Source organism: Idiotropiscis lumnitzeri, chromosome 7 (assembly GCF_059441095.1).
Source record: "Idiotropiscis lumnitzeri isolate Australia: NSW breed Sydney's pygmy pipehorse chromosome 7, RoL_Ilum_1.0, whole genome shotgun sequence".
Lineage (NCBI taxonomy): Eukaryota > Metazoa > Chordata > Actinopteri > Syngnathiformes > Syngnathidae > Idiotropiscis > Idiotropiscis lumnitzeri.
In genome coordinates this window covers 20,915,362-20,937,714 of record NC_142397.1, presented here as the reverse complement: position 1 = coordinate 20,937,714, position 22,353 = coordinate 20,915,362, and the positions used below count along the sequence as shown (strand labels likewise).

The 22,353-nt window shown below is 44.4% G+C and overlaps 1 non-coding gene and 3 pseudogenes across 1 annotated transcript; all 4 read left to right on the top strand.

The window, feature by feature from the left end:
• The first annotated feature begins 3,501 nt into the window (after positions 1-3,501).
• LOC148333998 (U2 spliceosomal RNA) lies at positions 3,502-3,621 on the top strand (annotated as a pseudogene).
• Positions 3,622-4,769: 1,148 nt separating this feature from the next.
• LOC148333997 (U2 spliceosomal RNA) lies at positions 4,770-4,944 on the top strand (annotated as a pseudogene).
• Positions 4,945-5,601: 657 nt separating this feature from the next.
• Positions 5,602-5,765, top strand: LOC148333996 (U1 spliceosomal RNA). The gene has a single exon (XR_015844381.1). It is a non-coding gene; the product is annotated as a U1 spliceosomal RNA (small nuclear RNA).
• Positions 5,766-6,453: 688 nt separating this feature from the next.
• LOC148333995 (U2 spliceosomal RNA) lies at positions 6,454-6,585 on the top strand (annotated as a pseudogene).
• The last annotated feature ends 15,768 nt before the right edge of the window (positions 6,586-22,353 follow it).

Below are 22,353 nucleotides of genomic sequence, written 5' to 3'. Positions count from 1 at the left end.
ACACAGAGACCCCTCCCTTGGCGCGTCCGCCTTGATTTCACTGAGATTTGTGCTGGCAGATCCATAATTTTGCCTTAATTTAGCCAGCGTATGCCAAAATTCACAACTGTGGGTCTCTGGATTTTCCCATTCACTCCCCGTGAAGTTGTTTCTCCTCTCCTGGACGTAGCTGACGAAACTGCACCTGTGACATCAAACAGCTCATAGATGCGAATGTTAGCAGTCTGGTATTTATGGAATGATGTCATATCCTCTAAAATTGTCATGTCAGCGTTCGCGTCGTACAGTCAAAAAAACATCTGTCTTCCACCTTTGTCACATTTAATACACATCAGTTAATAAATCATCTACGAAACTATTTAGTCCAACTTTATATTTGGTAAACCAATCTCCAATGGCTAGATATTCCCCTTTCCAAAGATTTTCTTTCAACATGTTCATAGAATACTTCACTTAAAACTTATCCCAAAACCATAATCCCTTTGCTTAAAAATTTAAATTTTAATAAGATTGTCGCCGCCCTGCTGTTCCTCAGGTGTCCCCTGCCTGTTTCCGTGTTCAACTTGCGTTCATACTCCCTGCCAATTTATATTTATTGTTCAGTTGAATATATACTTTATCCCGTACCTTACTACACTAGCACTGCAAAAAATTGCTCCACAGTGCGACCCATGCTCGACCACATGAGAACACCTCAAGGAGAGGCAGATGCCTGAAGATTAGATCGTCTGCAACATCGAGGGGGGGTGCCGAGACACACCTCTGAAACAAAAGGACTGTGACCTTCTTTCGAGAGCACCAAAAGGCATATCTTCCTTTTCAATCAGTTAACGACTGCCATTGATGCCTGTTCTTCCTCTTGTGTCTGAAATGTTTACATGTTCCTGCTGGTGCTTCCCCCCCCCTGGGGCCAGCACGGGCGTCTCCACACTCCCCTGCTGTTCTCCGCGCACCCTCTCTCTCATTATTCACAGCCTGTTCCATCAATTGTATGGTCGCTGGTGCCATCCGTGAATCGTTATCTTTTGCATCTCAAACCATTCTGCCCCCCCAATGTGACTACGGGGCCATTAATTGCGCCGTCGGAACGGGCGGCGGCTCAAACACATACTGTTGCGAGTCTGGCAACTGTGGATGAATGCCTCTCAGACATTCCGTCTTTTCTTCCACTTTTTCAATCACTTCATCCTCTTTCTCTGACTTCCTCCCCCTACTTGGGAACGAGCATCTAACTTCAAAGGGCTGTGAACTCTCTGTTACAGCACACTCATGATTTTACGATTACACCTCTACCCATTGCCTTCTGTAAAATCTTTCTCACTCTTATTTTTTTTCCTTTAATTTTCCAAATTCACTGTAGCCTTACCAAAGCCACTCAAACAATCAAGGTATCAAATCACAAACTACAAAGTCAGGAACCACCTATGCTCTTGCAAAGGTTTCTCATGCGCTCAAAGCTTCCTTCAATTAAGATTTCATAACACCAATCTTTTTCTTTTTCTTCGTGTCATTTCCATCTGTGCATTTCATTCCAGTTACTAATTACAGTTACCTTAATAGAAAGACCATCAACTCAAGTATGAAACATGAAATATTTATTTCTTCAATTCCTCCTTACAGCAGACCCTAATTCTTATCCTTTTCATTTGTTCAAGTCACACCTTCTTCAATCACCAAACTCTGTCATTCTCAATACTGCCTGTTTCACCATCCTCCTTTCAATGGAACATTAATTGTCCCTTTCTCTTTTCTACACATTCTGCATTTTTTTCACATTCCTTTTCTTTTCTTATTGAACTTCCAATCGCTACACTGACACAATTTCTTCTCTTTTCTCTAGCTTTCTTTCTTTCTCTTTTCTTATTTCATCCCTACTTCATGTTTTTCTTCTCTTTTTTATGTTTCATTTTTATGAATTTATCCTTATTCTCCGTGCCACACCCGGGACCCGAGACCACTATAACACTTCCTCTCCTTCGCCATCTTGAAATCAAAATCCACTCGTGCGTGTCCCAAACACACTTCTTACGCAGAACAATTTTAGCCTTTACATTCACACCGCTTCCACTCTGATATTTTAAATCGTATCTTAACCACGAATAGTTCCAAACTATTCTAGTAGGTAAATCCCAGATTTTACACTACTATCGTCCACACTTTTACACTTATTTATTTATATATTTATTTCACCATATCGTATCTTAACCACGAATAGTTCCAAACTATTCTAGTAGGTAAATCCCAGATTTTACACTACTATCGTCCACACTTTTACACTTATTTATTTATATATTTATTTATTTATATATTTTAACGCCGTTCCACTCCGCCTTCCTCTTATAATTTAGCGTTGCCAATATGCAGAATTTGAAAAGGATCTGCTTACCTTATGTCACTGTGGGCCCAAGAGGAAGGCCGGTCGGATGTGCGGCTCCTTTATTCTTTATCAGGTCGTCACCTGGTGTGGACGTGGGCCCCAGGCCCGAGTCCCAGACTCTTGTGGTTTTTCATGAAGCCCCAGGCTTCCTTTGAGCCCCAGACTCTTGAAGCCCCAGACTTCTTTTCTTTTCTTAGAGTCCCAGACTCTCTTTGAAGTCCCAGACTTCTATTACCTCTCATGCATCACGTCAGGGTCACCATAAATTGATGGAATTTATCTTTATATCAATGTTAGAATTTAACTTTAACCCAATGTAAACTCAAATTAGTAATCTGACTCCAATTTGCGACCTTACCCAACTCTCACTCATCCAACAATATGCGCGCTCGTTCTGCAATAGAAAGGTATCAGGAAGCCGGCATTTTCACGCACAAGTGGGTTTATTCCCAATACACAGATTTCTACATGGCACCTGGATCTCGGGTCCCTCTCAATACAACTCTACACCTCTCTTGCCACCAGCGAATGTGTTCTACCCCCGAGTTGCCCAGTACTGATTCATACTATACAACATGCAAAATGGCACAGACAAAGGCATCCTGGCATAATTCTATTGGCTATGTGTATTGCAGTTAACTTTAGCTCGCTCTCATTGGTCTTTCTCCTCCCGCCGAATCCCGTGGCTCCTCCTGCGTGCGATCCCCCGATGGCCGCTCCTTCCCGGAGTCATCTCGTCTCGCTCAGCACCTTCTGCTTCTAAAACATTCCATTCTTGCACAACCCCCGCAACCAGTTTTGCTTCACCAGTCACACTCTCAGCATTTTACAATATCACATTTTCATACATTGGATGCACCAACATCTAATGAACTATGTTAAGCTCAAACTCTTATATTCCTTTAATAGTCAAATGTATGAAATCCTTTAAGTGTAACTGAAGTTTAGACCATGCTAATGACCAAACCCTCAGGATTGGAATGCAGGAAGATTGGATCACAGCTGCACCACAGGAGGTGTGAACGAGACCCCTCTGAAACAATGGACTTCCATGCCGGGATCACAAAAGTGGCTCCTAGCAGTCTACTCTTTATTCAGTTTTTAAATTGACTGCCATTTACATGATCCTTTAGGGACCATATATTAAATTGATTTTTGGAACTGGGAGATGGAATAGGGGCTTGCTCCGTCCATTCCACGCATCGACCTGGTATTGCAGTACCGCCAGGAGCGGTGCACCCACCTCTGCTGGTCACAATGAATTTGTTGCTGGATGTTTCCATTCTATGTAGTTCTGTGGGAAAACGAAGAAACCCTTTAAGCAGCTGTCGTGTTTCTCAAAGGCTGTCTCTTGTTTTTGAGACTTTCACCGAATACCATGTCATGCTGCGGCTTAAAGGACATTCTTTCATTGAAGAAAGCGTCGTCTTGCTCCGTTATTGAGGTAACATGCGGTGGGTGGTCATATAAATAATGGTTTCAAATATAGATCATATAAATTTCCTATAAAGTTATAATATTGGCGCTTGGCTAATCAAAATGTAAAAACCATCCCGCCCTCCCAAACAAACTTCGGGACCTGTCATGGATGGCGGCGCACGAAATCCTCCCAGTCAGGTACGTTATGCACTCCCGAGGTATGGCAGCACACTCAAACTGCCCCCGACCTGGTTGTGGCGCCCAAGAGTCGGTGAGGCACCTCCTCTGGGAGTGCAGTGCTGCCACGGACCTGTGGGCGACAGCCGGCCACCTGCAATTCCCGGACTTGCCAGCAAGGGAGGTCCTCAATGCACAATTCGTGCTCTATGGGATGGGCCCAATGACGAACACAAGAGAACATTTTGCAAAGCAGTGGCTCACCCTTGCCGCCATCAAAGACGCCATTTGGACCTCCAGAAACTTGCTGGTAAGGAGGCACAGACAGACCCCCCCGTGGCTGTGCTCCGAATGGCAGCGGCTACTCTGAGCTGCCTGCGGCAAGCCAAGGACAGAGTCACCAAGAAGAGTCGTCTGTGCCCGCCCGGAGGAGGGAACCGGAGCCCACAGGGAAGGTCCTGGCAGCGACGGCCTGGCTCCTCGGGAGAGAGTGGAGAGATGCAACACCTCTGAGGAACTCCTTGAAGCATCCTGGCAGGTTTTTTTTCTCTCTGGATTCTGTTTGAGAGGGTGAGATGAGGTCCCACTTAGTAAGGCGATAGTACGCTCCTGCACAACAGAGGTTGAAGTGCTTTTTTTAACAATTGCTTTTAAAAAATATTGACTAGATATATTTTAGATACATTTTACCTTACACCTTTATGTCACACATGCTGCTTTTTTAACATGTAACCTCAGAACTAAGATTGTGCTCCATGTTGGAGAGATGTGAACAACAATGTCTCCAGTAACAATAAAAATTTATCAAAAGAAAAAAATCTGTTCTTATCAGTTTAATATCTGATACGTCCCTTTCCTGGGGACCAGATATTAAATTGATTTTTGGAACGGGGACATGGAATAGGGGCTTGCTCCGTTCATTCCACGCATCGACCTGGTATTGCAGTACCTCCAAGAACGGTGCACCCTCCTCTGCTGGTCACAATGAATTTGTTGCTGGATGTTTCCGTTCTACGTAGTTGTGTGGGAAAACGAAAAAACTCTTCAGCAGCTGTCGTGTTTCTCAAAGGCTGTCTCTTGTTTTTGAGACTTTCACCGAATACCATGTCATGCTGCGGCTTAAAGGACATTCTTTCATTGAAGAAAGCGTCGTCTTGCTCCGTTATTGAGGGAACATGCGGTGGGTGGTCATATAAATAATGGTTTCAAATATAAATCACATAAATTTCCTATAAAGTTATAATATTGGCGCTTGGCTAATCAAAAACGTAAATAAGTAAAGTTTTGTAAAGGAGTTTGAATTGTTACACCGCTACATGTTCCTGACCACACAAAGAAACAGGAAATGAGTGCTAGAAAGGCGTGGGGCAGGGTCAATTCAATTCTCGCTTTGAATTCTTGTTAGAATTTAAGCAAGGCGTGATGGGAATGTTTTTGCTGATTCTTTTGACCTCATTCACAAATATTTACTTAATGCAAGTCTAAAAGAGACTACTTAAATTAATGTACGTGTCATGCATCATCCAGCGTGTATGTGTGTGCATGCGATCACACGTGCGTTGCAATCGGGCCCGTGACTGAAGATGGTGTGGGTGCTTAACCTTTTGGCCTGGCAATGTGTACATCTCATACTTACCTGGCAGGGGAGATACCATGATCCCGAAGGTGGTTCACCCAGGGTGAGGCTCAGCCGTTGCACTCCGGCTGTACTGACCCCTGCGAATTCCCCAAATGTGGGAATCTCGACTGCACAATTTCTGACACTGGGGGACTGCGTTCGCGCGCTCCCCTGATTTCTGATGGTAATGACAATGAAATAAAATCATTCATGTCACTTAGTGAGCACGCATTCATGCTTATTTGTCAACATGCGATAAATAGTTAGCTTCTTTCGCAGTTGACAAATTACTGTCATTCACCTCCACACAAGTGGTGGCGCTAGCAAGTGACATTGTCAATTGGGAAGCAGGAAGTGCGTGTAAACGAAAAGATCTCGGTTTTTTAGTCTGTTTAGGACTGTTTTACATGGTTACACGGCATGAAGTTAGCGCAGAATTCATATTGGTCCGATATGGATCACGTGACAGGCGAGCGATTTCCTAACTTTCTTTTCACTTAGAGGAGGAAAAGCAACACAATTGTCCTCTTACGATCCGCAATACGTTTTATTAGATTCTTGAAATTCGCACGTCGAACTATTTAACCATTTAAGAGCATTGCGATGCCAGTAAATGGAATACTTCTATTGCTGTTTCCAATTGGTCCACTTTGGGTCACATGGACTACAGTACCCAGCAATTGCTCAGCTTTTGTTTCGTTCGCAGGCTGGCAAGCAAAACAGTTGGTCTCGTTTTCAGCTAAAAATGTGTGAGTTTGATGTTTGGCATGTAAATGGTTTGTTGTGATCATTTTACATTGGTCACCGTCACTGTTGCTCGGAATGTCGAGAATCAAGTCGCCCCCTGTGTCAGTTTGCTGATATCGCTTCTCGGCCTTTTGGCTAAGATCAAGTGTAATATCTGTTCTTATCAGTTTAATATCTGATACGTTCCCTATTTGGGGATGTTGGAATTTATCTTTATATCAATGTTAGAATTTAACTTTAACCCAATGTAAACTCAAATTAGTAATCTGACTCCAATTTGCGACCTTACCCAACTCTCACTCATCCAACAATATGCGCGCTCGTTCTGCAATAGAAAGGTATCAGGAAGCCGGCATTTTCACGCACAAGTGGGTTTATTCCCAATACACAGATTTCTACATGGCACCTGGATCTCGGGTCCCTCTCAATACAACTCTACACCTCTCTTGCCACCAGCGAATGTGTTCTACCCCCGAGTTGCCCAGTACTGATTCGTACTATACAACATGCAAAATGGCACAGACAAAGGCATCCTGGCATGATTCTATTGGCTATGTGTATTGCAGTTAACTTTAGCTCGCTCTCATTGGTCTTTCTCCTCCCGCCGATTCCCGTGGCTCCTCCTGCGTGCGATCCCCCGATGGCCGCTCCTTCCCGGAGTCATCTCGTCTCGCTCAGCACCTTCTGCTTCTAAAACATTCCATTCTTGCACAACCCCCGCAACCAGTTTTGCTTCACCAGTCACACTCTCAGCATTTTACAATATCACATTTTCATACATTGGATGCACCAACATCTAATGAACTATGTTAAGATCAAACTCTTATATTCCTTTAATAGTCAAATGTATGAAATCCTTTAAGTGTAACTGAAGTTTAGACCATGCTAATGACCAAACCCTCAGGATTGGAATGCAGGAAGATTGGATCACAGCTGCACCACAGGAGGTGTGAACGAGACCCCTCTGAAACAATGGACTTCCATGCCGGGATCACAAAAGTGGCTCCTAGCAGTCTACTCTTTATTCAGTTTTTAAATTGACTGCCATTTACATTGTCCTTTAATCCCTCTCATGACCTCAGACATCTGAGGTCATCACTTGAACACCTTATTTCATTGCTGCACACGAGCTCGACATCATTTGCCATAAAACTAAAACACATCAAACAATTAGTAAAAGAATAAGAATCAGTAGAAAATTTCATTCCAGTAGACAATTCGTGAAAATTAATACAAAAATGTCATTCCAATAGAAAATTAGTAGAAAAGTTCATTCCAGTAGAAAATTAGTAGAAAATTTCATTCCCTCCTTATGGCCTCAGGTCCCCGAGGCCATCTTTCCATACTCATATCCTGGACTTCCGGAGGGCCACGGCTACCTCCGCCTCCTGGGGGTCCTTTTGAGGGATCATCATGTACTGACCCCCCGGAGGGAGTGGCCCCAACGTGCGTTCTATTGTCTTAACAGTTAATGATCTGATACATGGAATACAGCAACATCCGTATAACACCATAATAGCGGCAAACACAGGGATAGAAATCAGTACTGATGCAATCAGGCTTTTATATTTACCAAAGATGTTTAACCAGTCAGAATACCAACTGGTGTCCACACCTGAGTGCTCCTTCATTTTGTTACTTAGCGTGCGCAGACCCTCCAATGCCTTGGTAAGGCGACCGTCAGGAGATGTATTGTTGGGAATCAGAGTACAACACTGATGCCCAAAAATACCACACACCCCTCCTCTTTCGGCTAACACCATATCTAAGCTTATTCTGTTCTGGAATGCCATAAGAGACGTGGCAGCCAATTGCTCATGCACTGCCTGGAGTGCTGAGGTGGTCAAATTCGCCAATCGTTGGACATTATAGTGGACATAATTAATCCGGTCCACATTTTTGTTTACTGTAACGAACAGGAAAAGGCTCTCCCATCCTGCCGCAATTTGATCCACCAATTTATACTCGTCAGGGATCCCTCTTGGAACTCCAATTGCATCTATATACGTGGGATCTCCTGCATTCAACCATTCTTGCATGTCCCTTCTCTTCCTGTTAAGGAAGGGGATTCTTCCCCATTGTCCAACACCTTCCCACTCCATTTTGGCCAGATCTAAGGCTGTCACACTAACTGGCATGATCAGCGTTACCAGGGCGCACTTACCTGAGGCATTGGTGGTGTTGGAATTTATCTTTATATCAATGTTAGAATTTAACTTTAACCCAATGTAAACTCAAATAAGTAATCTGACTCCAATTTGCGACCTTCCCCAACACTCACTCATCCAACAATATGCGCGCTCGTTCTGCAATAGAAAGGTATCAGGAAGCCGGCATTTTCACACACGAAGTGGATTTATTCCCAATACAGATTTCCTACATGGCACCTAGATCTCGAATCCCTCTCAATACAAGTCTACACCTCTCTTGCCACCAGCGAATGTGTTCTACCCCCGAGTTGCCCAGTCCTGATTCATACTATACAACATGCAAAATGGCACAGACAAAGGCATCCTGGCATGATTCTATTGGCTATGTGTATTGCAGTTAACTTTAGCTCGCTCTCATTGGTCTTTCTCCTCCCGCCGAATCCTGTGGCGACTCCTCCTGCTTGTGCTATCCCCCGATGGCCTCTCCTTCGTCCACTGGTCCCGGAGTCATCTCGTCTCGCTCATCACCATCTGCTTCCAAAACATTCCATTCATGCACAAACCCCCGCAACCAGCCTCGCGCCACCAGTCACACTCTCAGCATTTTACAATATCACATTTTCATACATTGGATGCACCAACATCTAATGAACTATGTTAAGCTCAAACTCTTATATTCCTTTAATAGTCAAAAGTATGAAATCCTTTAAGTGTAACTGAAGTTTAGACCATGCTAATGACCAGACATTCAGGAGAGGAATGCAGGAAGATTAGATCACAGCTGCACCACAGGAGGTGTGAACGAGACCCCTCTGAAACAATGGACTTCCATGCCAGGATCACAAAAGTGGCTCCGAGCAGTCCAACCTTTGTTCAGTTTTAAATTGACTGCCATTTACATTATCCTTTAATCCCTCTCATGACCTCAGACATCTGAGGTCATCACTTGAACACCTTATTTCATTGCTGCACACGAGCTCGACATCACTTGCCATAAAACTAAAACACATCAAACAATTAGTAAAAGAATAAGAATCAGTAGAAAATTTCCTTCCCTCCTTATGGCCTCAGGTCCCCGAGGCCATCTTTCCATACTCACATCCTGGACTCCCGGGGGGCCACGCTACCTCCGCCTCCTGGGGGTCCTTTTGAGGGATCATCATGTACTGACCCCCAGGAGGGAGTGGCCCCAACGTGCGTTCTATTGTCTTAACAGTTAATGATCTGATACATGGAATACAGCAACATCCGCATAACACCATAATAGCGGCAAACACAGCGATAGAAATCAGTACTGATGCAATCAGGCTTTTATATTTACCAAAGATGTTGAACCAGTCAGAATACCAACTGGTGTCCACACCTGAGTGCTCCTTCATTTTGTTACTTAGCGTGCGCAGATCCTCCAATGCCTTGGTAAGGCGACCGTCAGGAGATGTATTGTTGGGAATCAGAGTACAACACTGATCCCCAAAATACCACACACCCCTCCTCTTTCGGATAACAACATATCTAAGCTTATTCTGTTCTGGAATGCCATAAGAGACGTGGCAGCCAATTGCTCATGCACTGCCTGGAGTGCTGAGGTGGTAAAATTGCCAATCGTTGGACATTATAGTGGACATAATTAATCCGGTCCACATTTTTGTTTACTGTAACGAACAGGAAAAGGCTCTCCCATCCTGCCGCAATTTGATCCACCAATTTATACTCGTCAGGGATCCCTCTTGGAACTCCAATTGCATCCATATACGTGGGATCTCCTGCATTCAACCATTGTTGCATGTCCCTTCTCTTCCTGTTAAGGAAGGGGATTCTTCCCCATTGTCCAACACCTTCCCACTCCATTTTGGCCAGATCTAAGGCTGTCACACTAACTGGCATGATCAGCGTTACCAGGGCGCACTTACCTGAGGCATTGGTGGGAAGCCTATCGTACAGCACTTTCTCTCCACACCACAGCCAAACATCATCACGAGCGAGAGGGATTCCTACTGGCAAAGACACATTTTCATTACACCATGACTCCTGGAGATTTCCAATCCCAGGACCAGTCCCATTTAACTTTTAGGCAGGTGAACTTTTGTTTTGCAACTTGGGTGTCAAAAATAGGCTCTTTCTTTTTTTATTCCCACATCATTCCATGGGTGTGTCCAATTAAAATTGTACCCAAGTGTTCACCTGTGTCGGTTGTTTACATTTCAGATTTAGCAGTAGTTGTTGTGTCTGTGTCAGCGTCTTACCATCATCTCGCTCTGCTCCATACCATACCATTCCATTACATGCTCCTTTCGCTCCATCACTTCTGTCATCCCGCATCCTATGTTCAAACGCAAACATCGTCCACACAAAGCACACGCCAGCAGGTAAAATAGTCAATAAGTTAAACATTTGCATCGTCATCGTCTTTGTTCAGACTCGAAAGTGTCTGACTTTGATCCAATTCATGCCATCTACACATTCCCTCTCTTGACCTGCCCGTCCGGGCGGTCAACCTCTAAGCTCAAGTCAAGTCAAGTCAATTTTATTTGTATAGCCCTTAATCACAGACAGTCTCAAAGGGCTTTACATAGCCACAATCGACATCCCCGATCTTAACCCCCAGGAGGGCAAGGAAAAACTCACAAAACCTCATTAGGGGAAAAGTGAGAAACCTTGAGAAGGGACCACAGATGGGGGAATCCCCCTTCCAGGATGACCAGGCTGCAATGGATGCCAACTGGGCAACATTTGACACATACAATGATGCTATGCAATAATAGATGAGATAATATAAGAGTCAATTGAATGAAGTGCTGCAGGAAGATGACTTCAGTGGAGTGGGTCCTCATCCAGGGCCGTAATATCCATGGCAGCATATCCGAAGATGAGCCTTCGATCTTGTACCGGTCAGTTGGTGTAAATTCAGTACAGCTACTTCCAAGTGAATCGCCATCACCTAATTCGGGGAATTGGGAACAGAAAAGAAAGAACAGAAATAGCAAACAGGCCAACAAGTAGTTCAATGAAGTGCTGAAATATAAGGAAATCAGAAAAGGCGCTGCATGAAGACGACTTCGGCAGAGCAGGTCCCTTCCCGGTTCGTCAGTGCCGTAATCTTCAAAGCATGTCCCCATCACCTAATTCCCAAGCAGGGGAAGGAGGGGGCAGAAAAGAGAAGAAGCGGCAGTAAACAGGCCAACAAATAATTAAATTAGATGCTAAAGTATATAAATAAATTGATCAAATGTCGCGCTGCAGGAAGACGACATCACTGGAACAGGTGCATGCCCAGTTGGTCAATGCCTTAAACTTCCTAGTGGGTCACCGTCACCTAATCCCCCAGCCGGGGGAAAAGGGGGCAGAAAAGAAAAAAAAAAAAAAAAAAAAAAAAAAAAAAAAAAAAAAAAAAAAAAAAAAAAAAAAAAAAAAAAAAGCTCAACCATGGCGGGCACAAATACTGGGGCCGGGCGCAACTGTGAGCTATGGTACCACTTTTGTCCTGTAGGTCCTAATTGGATGGCGTGTCAGGTTCTAGCCAGAACTCTAAACTGTCCTTATCAGCGAGATTGAGTCCACCTCCGGGAAAGCACCCGGAGGTTGATGTACGGAGCGATGTCCGACTCCAGTGATGCTGAGTTCACTGAGTTCAAATATCTAACTGTGTTCCGAGATTACAAATGAAGCCTCGAGCTAACGCTCCAATTTTGACTGTTAATTGACAAATTTTAAAGCAACACAAATGAAATAGTAACCATTTATGCTTAAAATAAAAAATCCCAAAACTATAATAACGCAGATACCGAATTAAACCTCTATTTTTTCTTTTTTTTTTTTTTTTATGGGAAGAAAAGGTGCTCTACAAGACATAGACAGCTCCAAGACCGCTGCAGTCTTCACCTCCTATTGACTCATGATTGGCTCAATCCACCTACAGGCTGTGCCCACACTGATTCTGTCAACTGGGGGAGGGGGTAGAGACAGTAAAAACATCGCGGAGCTGTGGAGCCGAGCCCCAACTCAGTCGGGCCCTGGGTCCACAACACCTCTAGCAGAGACACACACAGAACTACCATTTCCGAGCGACCCTTCCCTGGAAATTTTGAAATTTAGTAATGTTCCCAAAACCAAAGAATTTGTAGTCGGTGCTGATATATGATCTCCCGATTGTGCAACAACTATGGGGTCTAGATCTCTAGTATGATGACGCTCATCAATATTCAATGCGATTTGTGGCTCGGCGAAAGTAAACAATTCATACCATTTCCGCTGCTCAGGGACAAGGCACGCGTGCGAGGCAACGCCAGTAGACATAACAAATATATAATTCTAACGCAAGATGCACTCATGACTAAATTTGGATGAGTGCATTTTCGATAAACCAAATCATGTTTGTGATCACATGTACAATGTGATATGTCAATTGGTGAATTGAAAGGGTGGCGGTTGCTAAACCACTCAGACCAGAGCAAGAACAGGGAATACCCACCGCGGGAGGATGGGAACCAGGTTTCAGAGCTGCCCTCAAATGTTTCAGTTCAGTTTAGCCACCGGGAAGGAAGAGAGCACGACATATGCTCCCTCCAACGGATGTGCACAGTCAAGTTCAGTCCCATCCGGGAATGCCACCCGAATTCCAGTGTTCGTTCAGTCAATGGCAGTGACTCAGGCACTCTTGAGAGTCCACATGGCTCAGTGGGGGTTGCGGAAGGAGCTCATAGCTCGCCCCAATATCCAGCACCATCGAAAACTTGTCCATCCACCGTCCCCGGACTGCTAGGACCTGCTAGTCCTCGAATGCTGAAGCTCCGCTGCCCCCTGTCATGGAATGGGGTACGAGCGGGTTTGTGTCAAGTGCGTTGGGAGTGGGTAACGGTGGCGCCCCCTGCGCTGGTGGAGCTCTTTGTGACAGATATGGCACCGGAGGATGGCACATTCCAGAAAGTGGCTCGGCATGGACAGCTCATCACCCAGTGACCCCACACCCCGCAGCAAGTGCACACCCCACTCACAACCCCCGTCAGTAACCACCCGTACCTCTGTTACTGCAATCCCAACCTCGATGACTGGCCTGCTATGGACAGCAGCCAGTCTGCTGTGGCGCCGCGTCACCCGAACCTTGCCCAGAAGCAGCAGAAGTGGAAGGAGCAGCTGCCTCCTTTCTTCTTATCTCTCTTGGCCTTCTAAACCTGCAAGTACAACAATTTTAGTCACGCTCCTTAATCCAATCCCATATATTCCTTTTCTGATGTCGTGCAAAATTAGGTACAAAATGTGTTCTACTTAGGCCGATTAGCATTATTTCATTCATGGACTATTTCGCCTGATGTCTGCCACTGGAAGGTGCACGCCCTTGTGGACGGCCAACTGGAACAGCTGTGTAATGTCGACATTATTGGATGGGTCACTGCCGGAAGTCTCACTCCATTCATGTCTCGCCCTGGCCACATAGACCAGGCCTGTCTCCCTTTTCCCCACCTGAAAGACACAGCAACATCGACCCCAACGGGCCAGAAATATCTGATGCACGGCACAGCCAATCTCACCTGAGGTGTCCCCATTTAGCTGGTGACCATCATGCTGGTCAGCAGATCTGGCCTCGGCCTCAAGTGAGGATAGTTCCTCTGAAATAAATTTTGTCCCGCCTGTAACTCTGTATAAACCTCTTAGTCTGGTGTCTCCTTTGTAGGAGATTTCAACCAACGTGACCTCTTTACAACGTGTGACCTCTTTACAACATGTCGAATAAACCAATGTTGACCTTTCAGCTATCTTTACAGCTGTGAGAGCTGTTACCAACCCCTCCTTCCCCCTTGGGTAATTACAAATGTCTTATCTTCAAACTTCTTACAAGCACCCAGTATCCTGGCTTTACTAGATTACTGCCCCTGCTGGGAGACGGAAAGAGCTTTGTCACTCTAAATTTGCGCCTGTCTTTTGTTTTCCTAACATTTTTCACATATGGTCAACTAAAGTTGCTTCAACATCTATTTCCCATTTGTTCTTAAATTTGAGGTATTCTATAAGTTCTTCCAAACAGTGTTTTACAATGTCTTAGTCCTAAATACAATGAAATACGTTACAATGGAAAATATCAGAATAAAATTTCATACATCCAACATGAGACACGTGCTTGTGACCACTTCAGGGTCATTTTTGTCTGAAATATCTCCTCTACAACAACTTACCCTTGCGTTAAGTGAGTAATTTTCCATAAAAACAGTGCCACTAATTCGACATTAACTTCAAGTATCACTGCTGTGGTGCTGTATTATATGGAAAAGTCTGAACAATCCAAGAAAATTTTGCCCTATCCTGGACTGGGTGTGTGTTATCTAGTCGCGCATCCAATGTGAATATGTCTTATATCTCCCTCCTTGTTGAGGAGAACCTCTGGGATGGTAGTGGTGAGGCGCTATTTGAAGCAGTCTCTGGCCTTCTGGTCACACTGGTCACATGTCACCTCAAACCTGTGGACAGAACTGGACGAGTGGCACTTGCCAGTGAGAATGAGAAGGGGTAAATTATCTTCCTTCCAAAACTTTCAGTTTTGCATAAATTTTGTGTAATAACGTCAATCAATCATTCACTTGATGCTTGAATTTAATTACTCCAATCTATCTCCAAAAACAATTTCAAAATCAATACTCGGGAGTGCAATAGGGATTCAGGTTGATCAGGCCTGTCCACCCATCGCATCCTAAGTACTGTAAGGGCTTGCCGGTGACCTCAAACAATTTTCTGTCCTGAGGCCCGTCCCTACAACATTCACTCAAACCACATATGCATACAAACACTTTTCTTTCACACTGTCATTCACCAAACGATACTTTCCAATTCCACACAGAGACCCCTCCCTTGGCGCGTCCGCCTTGATTTCACTGAGATTTGTGCTGGCAGATCCATAATTTTGCCTTAATTTAGCCAGCGTATGCCAAAATTTACAACTGTGGGTCTCTGGATTTTCCCATTCACTCCCCGTGAAGTTGTTTCTCCTCTCCTGGACGCAGCTGACGAAACTGCACCTGTGACATCAAACAGCTCATAGATGCGAATGTTAGCAGTCTGGTATTTATGGAATGATGTCATATCCTCTAAAATTGTCATGTCAGCGTTCGCGTCGTACAGTCAAACAAAAACATCTGTCTTCCACCTTTGTCACATTTAATACACATCAGTTAATAAATCATCTACAAAACTATTTAGTCCAACTTTAAATTTGGTAAACCAATCTCCAATGGCTAGATATTCCCCTTTCCAAAGATTTTCTTTCAACATGTTCATAGAATACTTCACTTAAAACTTATCCCAAAACCATAATCCCTTTGCTTAAAATTTAAATTTTAATAAGATTGTCGCCGCCCTGCTGTTCCTCAGGCATCCCCTGCATGTTTCAGTGTTTAACTTGTGTTCTAATTCCCTGCTAATTTGTATTTATTGTTAGGTTGAATACATATATTTTATCCCGTACCATACTACACTAGCACTGTAAAAAAAACTGCTCCACAGTGCGACCCATGCTCGACCACATGAGAACACCTCAAGTAGAGGCAGATGCCTGAAGATTAGATCGTCAGCAACATCGAGGGGGGTGCCGAGACACACCTCTGAAACAAAAAGACTGTGACCTTCTTTCGAGAGCACCAAAAGGCATATCTTCCTTTTCAATCAGTTAACGACTGCCATTGATGCCTGTTTTTCCTCTTGTGTCTGAAATGTTTACATGTTCCTGCTGGTGCTTCCCCCCCCCCGGGGCCAGCACGGGCGTCTCCACACTCCCCTGCTGTTCTCCGCGCACCCTCTCTCTCACTATTCACAGCCTGTTCGATCAATTGTATGGTCGCTGGTGCCATCCGTGAATTGTTTTATCTTTTGCATCTCAAACCATTCTGCTCCCCCCCCATTAATGGCGCCGTCGGATCGGGCGGCGGCTCAAACACATACTGTTGCGAGTCTGGCAACTGTGGATAAATGCCTCTCAGACATTCCGTCTTTTCTTCCACTTTTTCAATCACTTCATCCTCTTTCTCTGACTTCCTCCCCCTACTTGGGAACGAGCATCTAACTTCAAAGGGCTGTTAACTCTTTGTTAGAGCACACTCATGATTTTACGATTACACCTCTACCCATTGCCTTCTGTAAAATCTTTCTCACTCTTATTTTTTTTCCTTTAATTTTCCAAATTCACTGTAGCCTTACCAAAGCCACTCAAACAATCAAGGTATCAAATCACAAACTACAAAGTCAGGAACCACCTATGCTCTTGCAAAGGTTTCTCATGCTCTCAAAAGCTTCATTCAATTATGATTTCATAACACCAATCTTTTTTCTTTGTGTCATTTCCATCTGTGCATTTCATTCCAGTTACTAATTACAGTTACCTTAATAGAAAGACCATCAACTAAAGTATGAAACATAAAATATTTATTTCTTCAATTCCTCCTTACAGCAGACCCTAATTCTTATCCTTTTCATTTGTTCAAGTCACACCTTCTTCAATACTGCCTGTTTCATCATCCTCCTTTCAATGGAACATTAATTGTTCCTTTCTCTTTTCTACACATTCTGCATCTTTTTCACATTCCTTTTCTTTTCTTATTGAACTTCCAATCGCTACACTGACACAATTTCTTCTCTTTTCTCTAGCTTTCTTTCTTTCTCTTTTCTTATTTCATCCCTACTTCATGTTTTTCTTCTCTTTTTTTTTGTGTTTCATTTTTATGAATTTATCCTCAATCTCCGTGCCACACCCAGGACCCGAGACCACTATAACACTTCCTCTCCTTCAACATCCCGAAATCCACTCGTGCGTGTCCCAACCACTTTTATGCAGAACAATTTTAGCCTTCACATTCACACAGCTTCCACACAGACACGTAAATCCCAGATTTTAAACCGTGTCCCGATACGTAAATCCCAGATTTTATACCGTATCTTAACCACGAATAGTTCCAAACTATTCTAGTAGGTAAATCCCAGATTTTACATCCTACTAACGTCCACACCTTTACACTTATTTATTTATATATTTATTTATTTATTTAACCATATCATATCTTAACCACGAATAGTTCCAAACTATTCTAGTAGGTAAATCCCAGATTTTACACTACTATCGTCCACACTTTTACACTTATTTATTTATACATTTTAACGCCGTTCCACTCCGCCTTCCTCTTATAATTTAGCGTTGCCAATATGCAGAATTTGAAAAGGATCTGCTTACCTTATGTCACTGTGGGCCCAAGAGGAAGGCCGGTCGGATGTGCGGCTCCTTCATTCATTATCAGGTCGTCACCTGGTGTGGACGTGGGCCCCAGGCCCGAGTCTCAGACTCTTGTGGTTTTTCCTGAAGCCCCAGGCTTCCTTTGAGCCCCAGGCTCTTGAAGCCCCAGGCTTCTCTTCTTTTCTTAGAGTCCCAGACTCTTGAAGCCCCAGGCTTCTCTTCTTTTCTTAGAGTCCCAGACTCTCTTTGAAGTCCCAGACTTCTATTACCTCTCATGCATCACGTCGGGGTCACCATAAATTGTTGGAATTTATCTTTATATCAATGTTAGAATTTAACTTTAACCCAATGTAAACTCAAATAAGTAATCTGACTCCAATTTGCGACCTTCCCCAACACTCACTCATCCAACAATATGCGCGCTCGTTCTGCAATAGAAAGGTATCAGGAAGCCGGCATTTTCACACACGAAGTGGATTTATTCCCAATACAGATTTCCTACATGGCACCTAGATCTCGAATCCCTCTCAATACAAGTCTACACCTCTCTTGCCACCAGCGAATGTGTTCTACCCCCGAGTTGCCCAGTCCTGATTCATACTATACAACATGCAAAATGGCACAGACAAAGGCATCCTGGCATGATTCTATTGGCTATGTGTATTGCAGTTAACTTTAGCTCGCTCTCATTGGTCTTTCTCCTCCCGCCGAATCCTGTGGCGACTCCTCCTGCTTGTGCTATCCCCCGATGGCCTCTCCTTCGTCCACTGGTCCCGGAGTCATCTCGTCTCGCTCATCACCATCTGCTTCCAAAACATTCCATTCATGCACAAACCCCCGCAACCAGCCTCGCGCCACCAGTCACACTCTCAGCATTTTACAATATCACATTTTCATACATTGGATGCACCAACATCTAATGAACTATGTTAAGCTCAAACTCTTATATTCCTTTAATAGTCAAAAGTATGAAATCCTTTAAGTGTAACTGAAGTTTAGACCATGCTAATGACCAGACATTCAGGAGAGGAATGCAGGAAGATTAGATCACAGCTGCACCACAGGAGGTGTGAACGAGACCCCTCTGAAACAATGGACTTCCATGCCAGGATCACAAAAGTGGCTCCGAGCAGTCCAACCTTTGTTCAGTTTTAAATTGACTGCCATTTACATTATCCTTTAGTGGGAAGCCTATCGTACAGCACTTTCTCTCCACACCACAGCCAAACATCATCACGAGCGAGAGGGATTCCTACTGGCAAAGACACATTTTCATTACACCATGACTCCTGGATATTGCCAATCCCAGGACCCGTCCCATTTAACTTTTAGGCAGGTGAACTTTTGTTTTGCAACTTGGGTGTCAAAAATAGGCTCTTTCTTTTTTATTCCCACATCATTCCATGGGTGTGTCCAATTAAAATTGTCACGCAAGTGTTCACCTGTGTCGGTTGTTTACATTTCAGATTTAGCAGTAGTTGTTGTGTCTGTGTCAGCGTCTTACCATCATCTCGCTCTGCTTCATACCATACCGTTCCATTACAGGAATAGTACACCATCACTCGTTCTCCTTTCACTCCATCACTTCTGTCATCCTGCATCCTTTGTTCAAACGCCAACATAGTCCACACAAAGCACAAGCCAGCCAGCAAAATAGTCAAACATTTGCATCGTCCTCGTCTTTGTTCAGACTCGAAAGTGTCTGACTTTGATCCAATTCATGCCATCTACACATTCCCTCTCTTGACCTGCCCGTCCGGGCGGTCAACCTCTAAGCTCAACCTTGGCGGGCACAAATACTGGGGCCGGGCGCAACTGTGAGTTATGGTACCACTGTTGTTCTGTAGTTCCCAATTGGATGGCGTGTGAGGTTCTAGCCAGAACACTAAACTGTCCTTACCCGCGAGATTGAGTCCACCTCCGGGAAAGCACCCGGAGGTTGATGTACGGAGTAATGTCCGACTCCAGTGATGCTGAGTTCACTGAGTTCAAATATCTAACTGCGTTCCGAGATTACAAATTAAGCCTCGAGCTAACGCTCCAATATTGACTGTTAATTGACAAATTTTAAAGCAACACAAATGAAATAGTAACCATTTATGCTTAAAATAAAAAAAATCCCAAAACTATAATAACGCAGATACCGAATTAAACCTCTATTTTCTTTTTTTTTTTTTTTTTTTTTTTTTATGGGAAGAAAAGGTGCTCTACAAGACATAGACAGCTCCAAGACCGCTGCAGTCTTCACCTCCTATTGTCTCATGATTGACTCAATCCACCTACAGGCTGTGCCCACACTGATTCTGTCAACTGGGGGAGGGGGTAGAGACAGTAAAAACAATCGCGGAGCTGTGGAGCCGAGCCCCAAATCAGTCGGGCCCTGGGTCCACAACACCTCTAGCAGAGACACACACAGAACTACCATTTCCGAGCGACCCTTCCCTGGAAATTTTGAAATTTAGTAATGTTCCCAAAACCAAAGAATTTGTAGTCGGTGCTGAAATATGATCTCCTGATTGTGACGCGGAGTATTCAACAACTATGGGGTCTAGATCTCTAGTATGATGACGCTCATCAATATTCAATGCGATTTGTGGCTCTGCGACAGTAAACAATTCATACCATTTCCGCTGCTCAGGGACAAGGCACACGTGCGAGGCAACGCCAGTAGACATAACAAATATATAATTCTAACGCAAGATGCACTCATGACTAAATTTGGACGAGTGCATTTTTGATAAACCAAATCATGTTTGTGATCACATGTACAATGTGATATGTCAATTGGTGAATTGAAAGGGTGGCGGTTGCTAAACCACTCAGACCAGAGCAAGAACAGGGCATACCCACCGCGGGAGGATGGGAACCAGGTTTCAGAGCTGCCCTCAAATGTTTCAGTTCAGTTTAGCCACAGGGAAGGAAGAGAGCACGACATATGCTCCCTCCGTGGGATGTGCACAGTCAAGTTCAGTCCCATCCGGGAATGCCACTCGAATTCCAGTGTTCGTTCAGTCAATGGCAGTGACTCAGGCAATCTCGAGAGTCCACATGGCTCAGTGGGGGTTGCGGAAGGAGCTCATAGCTCGCCCCAATATCCAGCACCATCGAAAACTTGTCCATCCACCGTCCCCGGAATGCTAGGACCTGCTAGTCCTCGAACGCTGAAGCTCCGCGGCCCCCTGTCACGGAATGGGGTACGAGCGGGTTTGTGTCAAGTGCGTTGGGAGTGGGTAACGGTGGCGCCCCCTGCGCTGGTGGAGCTCTTTGTGACAGATATGACACCGGAGGATGGCACATTCCAGAAAGTGGCTCGGCATGGACAGCTCATCACCCAGTGACCCCACACCCCGCAGCCAGAGCACACCCCACTCACAACCCCCGTCTGTAACCACCCATACCTCTGTTACTGCAATCCCAACCTCGTTGACTGGCCTGCTATGGACAGCAGCCAGTCTGCTGTGGCGCTGCGTCACCCGAACCTTGCCCAGAAGCAGCAGAAGTGGAAGGAGCAGCTGCCTCCTTTTTTCTTATCTGTCTTGGCCTTCTAAACCTGCAAGTACAACAATTTTAGTCACGCTCCTTAATCCAATCCCATATTTTCCTTTTCTGATGTCGTGCAAAATTATGTACAAAATGTGTTCTACTTAGCCCGAGTAGCATTTCTCATTGATGGACTATTTCGCCTGATTTCTGCCACTGGGAGGGGCACGCCCTGGTGGACGGCCAACTGGAACAGCTGTGTAATGTCGACATTATTGGATGGGTCACTGCCGGAAGTCTCACTCCAATCACGTCTCGCCCTGGCCACATAGACCAGGCCTGTCTCCCCCTTCCCCACCTGAACGACACAGCAACATCGACCCCAACGGGCCAGAAATATCTGATGCACGGCACGGCCAATCTCACCTGAGGTGTCCCCACTTAGCTGGTGACCATCATGCTGGTCAGCAGGTCTGGCCTCGGCCTCAAGTGAGGACAGTTCCTCTTAAATAAATTTTGTCCCGCTTGCAACTCTGTATAAACCTCTTAGTCTGGTGTCTCCTTTGTAGGAGATTTCAACCAACGTGACCTCTTTACAACGTGTGACCTCTTTACAACGTGTCGAATAAACCAATGTTGACCTTTCTGCTATCTTTACAGCTGTGAGAGCTGTTACTAACCCCTCCTTCCCCCTTGGGTAATTACAAATGTCTTATCTTCAAACTTCTTACAAGCACCCAGTATCCTGGCTTCACTATATTAGTGCCCCTGCTGGGAGACAGAAAGATCCTGGTCACTCTAAATTTGCGCCTGTCTTTTGTTTTCCTAACACTTTTCACATATGGTCAGCTAAAGTTGCTTTAACAACTATTTCCCATTTGTTCTTAAATTTGAGGTATTCTATAAGTTCTTCCAAACAGTGTTTTACAATGTCTTAGTCCTAAATACAATGAAATACGTTACAATGGAAAATATCAGAATAAAATTTCATACATCCAACATGAGACACGTGCTTGTGACCACTTCAGGGTCATTTTTGTCTGAAATATCTCCTCTACAACAACTTACCCTTGCGTTAAGTGAGTAATTTTCCATAAAAACAGTGCCACTAATTCGACATTAACTTCAAGTATCACTGCTGTGGTGCTGTATTATATGGAAAAGTCTGAACAATCCAAGA